Genomic DNA, 8,610 nt, shown 5'->3' with positions numbered 1-8,610 from the left:
CATGATCCCTGGGCTGTGCTACTCAGATGTCCTTCCAGGCATTGAGGAGAGAGGAAGAAGGAACCAGGCAAATGATTAACTCCCCAAAACACAGGGATCATCCCTGAGCAGATTCCAACAGCTGTTCTCACCAAAGGGTGTGTGAGCTCTCAGGTCTGAGTGTCAACAGCAGATAATCCTCATCAGGGTGGCCCAAGCATCTCTTTCTGGAATCTGCACATCCTGCTCCTGACAGTTTACACAGACACTCTCCCAGGCCCTGCGAGAAGGGAATAAAACCGAAACCCTGACTCTGCTTGAAAGACTGAGTCCAGGGCCTCCCTGGTGGTGCAAGGGATTAAGAAGCAACCTATAAAGCTATCTGTAGCCACTGCAGAACAAGTTCGATCCCAGACAGGGAGTACCCATATGGCACAGCAGACCTCTCCTGTCTCGCCTGCTGCTCCCCTCAGCAGTGTATTTCAGTCAGTCTGCCTGTTCTGTTCCCCACTCTGTCTCTGGTGAATCCTCTCACCGCCCCCACACCTCAGTACCCCAGTTCTTGTATGCATAAATAAATAAATCTTTTAAAAGAAAGAAAGAAAAACAGACCATGCCTGGGAGCAAAGTGCATTGTGGGATAAGGAACATAAAGTTGAATGCAGAATTTATGGTATCATCTCAAGTCTCACCACATTTTTGAAAATAAAAGTAAAGAAGAAAATGCTGTTGGGGTCATATTTGAACTCGAGAAAGAAAATAATTGGCAGAGAAATCATGTCAGAGATTAATCAACCTAATAAAACTTTACTAGTAATCATAGCTTCCTTGCAAATAAACTTCAAAATTTATATTAGAATGGCCAGAAAACGGCGGTTCTGCTCCTAGCCGCTTACAGGAGACGCATCAAGCAGCCCACTTCTGTGGATCCACCAGACCTTCAAGGCCGCCACACCTCCGTGGGCCTGCGCAGACTCGGCAGCTGTGTCCCTGCTGCCCTGAAGGAAAGTGGAGTTCTCTGAGAGCTCCTGTTTACTCTGCATGCGGAGCGCCAAGATGTTAGAAGTTCTGCAAACAGAACTGCTTCCCAGAACTGACTCCTGCTCTCTAAGGACATACTGGCTTGTGCACATGTTCCCTACTAGCCAGAAAAGCTTGTTTTCAGCAGTAAGTTATTAATCTGTATAAGCAAAAACACAATTGCACGCTATTTTTCTGTTCCTTTGTTCCTATGTTTAATAAGAGCTTGGGCTGGGCGACTGGAAGGCACAGCTGCTCTAGATGGCTCTCCCCAGCCTCCCTCTGCTGCAAATTCATTGAGACTCCGAGTCTTCCTTAACAGCAGAGAACTTCATCGGCTGTCCTGACTGCAGCACCGCTGCCCCTGCCTCCGACACCCCCTGCGAGGAGCACTGGCCGTCAGGCTTGGCCCAGCATCTCCAGGAGCTGGCCCTGCCTCTGGTTCTCGGTGCTGTTGCATCCGTCATTGTCTGCCTCCGCCTCTGGCTAGGCCTCCAGGCTGCTGCTGTGAGCTGCTGCAGCATCACCTTGCCTTCCAGAGCCAGACTTTGTTTGTGACGTCTGGACACTGTGGACACTACTTGGGATGAGCTAGCTGGCCAGTTGTGGCCTTAGAAACACTTGCATTTTCCCCAGTCTTCTGTTTGTTAAAAAAAACCCTGTTGTTGTTGACCCTGAGCCTGAGTCTTGCCATTGCGCCTGTAGGTGAGACCCCAGTGACAGCGACCTGTTCTCCATCCTGGTCAATGTCCCTCAGCCCGGTTGGAACACTGAGTACTCGTGTGTGTGTGTGTGTGTGTGTGTGTGTGTGTGTGTGTGTGCAGAAGACTGGGGTGTAGGGGGTGCAGGGGGGTGAGAGGATTCACCAGAGAGAGTGGGGAGCAGAACAGGCAGACTTGACTGAAATACACTGCTGAGGGGAGCAGCGGGTGAGACAGGAGAGGTCTGCTGTGAGCTCTGGATCAGCTCCCTGGCCGGGGATCGAACTCAGGCCATAGCGGTGATAGCTCTGAGACTTAAGCCCTGGGCCACCAGGGAGGTCCTGTTTGAGTACTCTTAAGAATCTTTTGCATTATTTCAGTAATGTTTCACTTTTACTACATTTTACTACATTTTTCATTTCCCTTTCGCTTACAATGGCCAGAAATAGTGTGTTTGTCTTGACCAAAAAAAAAAAAAAAATTAAAGGTCACAGAAGAATCAACAGTTTTTCCCATTGATGATTAGGATCACGTTGCAAAGTGTAGTTTACATGGTCCTACTTACACAAAGTGTAAGAACACGAATTCCAGGGATGAGCTGAGGACACGAATTCCAGAGGTTCAAGCTGTTTTTGATCAAAACACTGAACTACATGCTCTTGATTACAATCTCCAAGATGACTTAACCAGCTACCTGCCTTCAGATACCATGGTCTTTCCCCAAAAGGGAAAATTGAATGGTCTTAATATCATCATCCCCTCAGCCAGCTTAGCACTCATACTCTGCAACTGAAAATCAGTGCCTCTTCTTCAGTGATCATCATTATTATTTCACATAATAAAACTATGATTTCAGTAACTGCCCCATGGAGTTATCTGCGATGCAAAGACAGACATAACCTTGGTGTTCCTTACCACAAGCACCTTCTCCTGTAAATATAGCTGACGGATGGTGACCATTTATATCCCAGTTTTCAGCCTCATGAAAAGGGGGTAGGGCCTCCCTGGTGGCACAAGGGGTTAAGCACCACACTATGTAGCAATCCGCAGCCTCTGCAGCATGAGTTCGATCCTCGGCCTGCCAGGGAGCAACACACATGGTAAAACAGACCTCTCCTGTCTGGCCCGCTGCTCCCCTCGGCAGTGTGTTTCAGTCAGTCTGCCTGTTCTGCTCCCCACACTGTCTCTGGTGAATCCTCTCAGTCCCCCACCTCTGTCCTGTACCCCAGCTCTTGTGTGCATAATAAATAAATCTAAAAAAAAAAAAAGAAAAGAAAAGGGGATGCAGGTATGCAGGGATTTCCCCCAATCTAGTCTTACCACACAGCACATATTACACTTTTGTGCTGAACAACCAACTCCTCACTTGACAGCTGTGCTCTCTCACAGCCTGGCTTATTCTAGAGTCACTTCCCCTTCTTGGGGGTGCCTTCTGCCCCCCACTATTTGACTTGGAGACTATTTATCTTCACACCCTTAGTGTTTGCCACAGTGCCTGTCAAATAGTATGTGGCCAGTAAGTAGTTTTGAATGAATGACTCCTCAAGTCTCACCTCTCACAACACCTCCTCTGAGAAGCCTTCCCCTCCACCACAGGACCAGCACTGTCTCCTCTGCAACTCTGAACCTCCTGACCACTGTTCTTATTAGTGCTTTGTTATCTTTCCACAGTAAGTTGAAATCATTGTCCTTCTTTATCTATCTTTGTATTATGTACAGATAATGGACTTAAAATGGTGGTTATCAAAACTCAACATCTAAGCTCTTTCACAAAATGGCGGACACATTGAACAGAGGAAAGAACATGCCAGGGCTGCTCAGACTGGCCTCAGGAATTTGAAGGTTATTGTTTTTAACCCTCATCGATGATGAAAACCACCAAAAAAATCGGGCTTGCTCAGGAAAAAACCAGAAGAGAGAAGTATTGTATTTAGAAACCGGTAATAGTTGTTTTTAGAAAAACATGTCAGTTTCATGAACAAACCCCAGATAAAACAAACAAGGAGAAAAAAAAAAACCACGATTTACCGAACAAAATGTACTCTGTTAACAGAACTATTACAGGACAGGGAGAGGGGCACCCCAAAGCCCCCAAACCTGCCCACTCTAAATAGGTTCCACCATCCACCAAGACAAAATATTCAAGACCTTTAATGGAAAGAAACTTTAATATGATTAGTGTGCAATACTGAAAGGGAAAGAATAAAGTTTCAAATCAAGCACCCAAAGTCACCCCTTCCCTCGTGGGTAAATGCCCAGCCAAACAGGGTTTGCCCAAAGCAGGGCCTCTGAGGCCCGAAAGCCTGCCACGAGTCTGAAGCACCTTCTGGTGAGGAACCATAGAAATGGAGCAGAAGGAGCCCAGCATGCCTGGAAAAAAAAGAGCAAAATCAAAACCAAAGCTGCCATTGTTAACCTCCCCACGGGTCTCTCACCCATGTCTGTTTCAGCCAGTCCAGGACCGAAAAACAAGTGCAGCTCCTTCAGGTGTCTCTGCACCACGCGCCTTCCCCCAGGTCTCCTTGCTCTCCGTCCTTCCTCCGTCCTTCTTCCAGTCTCCTCTCCAGCTTCTCTCTCCCTGCTCAGTTCCACTCTCCCTTGGGTGGGGCAGGGAACCTGGAATCTCCCCTTTTCCTGGGGACCCCCCGTTACAGAACCAGCTATACAACCATACTCAAGTCATAAGGTTATTATAGAACGAGATTGGCGTGGGTATGACACCTCCTCACACACAACCACGCTCCCACACAGACACCACCTCAAAAAATATCTTTTCCTGGGCTCTCTACCTCAGATAAAGCCCAAAAGCCCTGGGTCAGTGTTCTTTGTTTATTTGTTCCTTCCGTCAACAAAGATCCATCAATGCGGGCTTGTTATGGTAGGTGAGGGCCATGTTTTCAGAGCGCTAACCACGCAGATTAGCTGAGCGATGGGCACGCAGACAATTAGAGCACAACTCATCAGGGAGATGGTGGAATGGCTGGGCACAGCTGATTTTTTAACTGAGGCTAGGAGCACCGAACCCATCTTGAAGAGGAGAGGAAAGGAAACGTTTGCCCTGAGAAGGCAGTTGTCTGAAGTGTCAGAGGGATGATAAGTCCCCACCCGCCACAGGCAGGTGAAGAAGAGAAAAGGGCAAACTGCACCTGATCTATCAGGAAAATGTACATACTGGGAGAGCACACCCTCCTGGAGCAGCGAGAGCTTCATCACTCCTGACCGCCTCAGAGAGCTCCAGCATGCTTGTTCCAACAGTCCCCCCCCCCCCCCCCCCCCGACGGATGCTGACGTTGTTTCTAATTCCAGACTCTGCTATTGTAAATACACTTTAATGAATGGCCTGGTGCATATTTGCTGCATTCTGTGTTTTCACTAGTTCTTTCTAAATTCTTACAAGTATGATTGCTGGATCAAAGAGTAAAATGCAGGTATAATTATGCTAACTATTGCCAATTATTCTCTCTAGGGGTTTTCTAATTACATATTCTCATTAGCAATGTGTGAGACTGAAAAGCAATTTACAGAAAAACCGGTTTTTTCAAAGATGATGTAAAAATTCTGGTGTCAGTATCATCCCCTAGGAGTGTCTATGAGAAAAGGCCTTTATTAATGTAAAGCTGTAAGAAGTCTGAGTTGTAGAGGCAGAATAATAAAGTCAGAGCATTAATTTAAATAGAAAATGAGGTGCAGAACTATCAACAAGGCTTCGTACTATGCTTTGTCATGCAACAGAACCACACAAATACACAACCTCTTCTGAAAACCGAAAGTGAGACCCTATCCAGCTAATGACAGGTAAGAGAAGACATGAGTAATTTATTACCCATTATTACTCTCAAGATTCTCTGTTCCCCAAAGTCATTTATCCATTCAAATAAATCTATCCCTTCGAAGTGGTAGCAAAGTCAGGTCTCAAGACCCTGGGGTTAACATTCCCTAATAGGGAAGTTTCAGGGCAGTCAGGTCACTTAGCAATTTGAACCACATTTACACCTGATCTCACCTGTCTAAACCTCTAAATCTCTTCCTGGGTTTTCTGGTGGGACAGGTAAATGAAGCAGCTTGTGTTATTTTGTTTATTTTTTTCTTTATTTGATTTAAATAAAAATGCTACCCATCTGGAAACTATATGTAAGTAATGATGCAAACACACAGAGCCTGGGCTGCAGGCAATAACTGCAATAATTATATACAAATATTATAATGTCCTTGAAGTGACCCCTGTGTCCCTGCTTAATCCCAGCTTCTTCATTGTCCCCAAGCTTCTCACAAAGAGGATGTGTTTGCATTTGCTGAGTGTTAGATGCCTACCAGAACCACTTCAGCTCCTTTGAGTCCTAATAGGTGAAAGTTTGTGTAGTATGGACAAGGGTTAGGCTTCACATTCCAGGGCTGATATAAGAATTTGCCCTCAGTTGTGGAGAAAAAAGAACTCTCATGTGCTGTTGGGAATGTGGGCTGGCCTGGTCCCTGTAGAAAAGAGAGTGGAGTTTTCTCAAAATATTAAAAAATCAATCTATTATATGATCCCACAATGCCACTCCCAAAGAATAAGGGAAAAAACCCTAATTCTAAGGGCTGGATGCACTCTTGTGTTTATTGCAGCACTATTTACAGTAGCCAAGCTGTGGAACAGCCCAAGTGCCCAAGGGTGGATGAGTGGGTTAGGAAGATCTGGTGGACACACAGGATGGAATATTACTCAACGATAAAAAAGATGAGCTCCGGCCATTTGCAACATGGATGGACCTGGAGGGGTTTATGTTAGGCAAATAAGTCAGAAGAAGAAAGACAAGTACCAAATGGTTTCACTTACATGTGAAATATAAAGAAACAAAATCAAAGGTCATTCAGAACCAAACCAATGACAAATCCTGGAAACCTGACTGTAGAATTTAGGCTACCAGAGGAGGGGGTGGGTTGAAAGCAGGGTATGGAAGGGACCCAATGGGCTGTGTTGGAAGAACGATGGGTGTGTTGATGATGGGTGTGGTGTGGTGATGTACTGTGGGGGGGTGTCATCCTATACCCTGAATATATACACTGTTGAAAATCAATGCTATTGGGCGTGGGTAGGGAAAGGGGTGATTAGCGAGGGGAAAAGAGGGAGAAACAAGGCATTTGCCCTCAGGAGCACTATCTTTCCTGTTGCACATCCCCATTCATTTTCTACTGACCGCACATCCTTAGAAAGCCAGCCATGCCTACCACCGGGGAGGCCTGCCGAATAGGAGAGATAGCTTCGCTGTGATTGCTGCAAGGCTGGTGGGGTAGCAGGAGGGTTCTTGGAGCCACCTGGCAGTCCGGAAGGCTAGGAAAGGAAGTCTGTGCTTTGGTGACTTTTGCCTCTGGTCTCGCGATATTATCTGCATCCTTGCTATAGTCTAAGGGAGGACTATAGCATATCCTTTTTCTTTTTTCTATTGTTCAAAGAAAAACGTATTTATTCTCCTTGATAATTAAAACTATCTTTGCATTTTATAGACTTGACTTTACATTGACTAAAGAAAAGGATAAAATGACTGCCTGGTAGTCAAGGGCTCCTGCTAATCTCTTGAAACTTCTATTCAACTAATGTTTGTTATATTGTCTATGCTGCGCTCAGATTTAGTTGCTGCCTTCGTATATACGTACTGTGTATTTTTATCACCCGTGTCTCTCTCTTCTTTCTGGAGTACTTTCACGCTTCTTTCTTTATTTTAAGAAGTCCTACCCTCAGGAAACAACTGTTGTTGTTTTGGGTTTTTTTTGTTTGGTTGGTTTTTTCTTGACATCTTTAAATTTGTTTTCCATGTGTGCACATGTTCCCCTCACCCTCCATTAAACCATCGGAGCCCTACCCTCTCTGCCTCCTCAACAAATCCTATTTCAGGCCACCCTGGTGGTGCAAGGGGTTAAGTCTCATCACTATGAAGCCACTGCAGCACAAGTTCCATCCCCTGCCGGCCAGGGAGCTACCCACATGGCGCAGCAGACCTCTCCTCTCTCACCCGCTGCCCCCTTCAGCAGTGTATTTCAGTAAATCCACCTGTTCTGGTCCCCACTCTGTCTCTAGCAAATCCTCTCACTCCCCCATACCCCAGTTCTTCTATGCATAAATAAATCAATCTTAAAAAACACACACAACAAATCCTATTTCAAGTGCCATTACCTTGTAAGAGTTTTATTATCTATGATGTTTCGAATAGTTGGTAGTGGTTACCTGAATTTCTGTGTTGAAGAAGAAGTTGGGGGTTCTTTCTAAACTTTTCAGGAATGCAAGTTCAGTTTCTTCTGCCTGCAGGCATGTGATGAATGACAACTTAAGAGGAATTTAGCCTTGACAGCCCAAGTTCCAACCAACCTCCGCATTTTTCAGATGAATATACTTTGCTTAGTATTTAACTCCTCAAAGATTAACCCTTGCTTACTTTGTTCTACCTTTTGAGCCCACTATTAATAAGGTTGTAGGAATTTAGAAACAAACATCTTCTTGTCTCTTCATTTGTTTTTTTTTTTCTGCTGTAGCTGCTGTACTTCTTACAAACCAGTCTCCCCAAAATCAAGGTTCTTCTATGACCTTGAGTTCCTAAACCCTAGCAAAATATTATGTGGTGAAGAAATGCTTCATTTTCTGTATTGTGTTTCATCTCAGATCCTATTATGATCATTTTTAATGATGAATTCTGATTCTGAGATAAAACTCATTACTTGGTATATTAGTTATCTATTATTGCTGTGTATCAAATCCTCTAAAATTTAACAATTTTTAAAATCAATGAAAATTTATTTTTGCACCTAGTTGCTATTCAAAATGTGGCGATGGTCAGTTAGGTGACTAAGGATTTTATATGAGGCTACTATCAAGATATCATGTGACTGGAGCTGACATCTGAAGACTTGGCAGGGGGAGGATCCACTTTCAAGTTAG

This window comes from Talpa occidentalis, unplaced genomic scaffold, assembly GCF_014898055.3.
Source record: "Talpa occidentalis isolate TD23 unplaced genomic scaffold, MPIMG_talOcc4v2.1 talOcc4.2, whole genome shotgun sequence".
NCBI lineage: Eukaryota > Metazoa > Chordata > Mammalia > Eulipotyphla > Talpidae > Talpa > Talpa occidentalis.
This window is presented reverse-complemented; position numbering follows the sequence as displayed.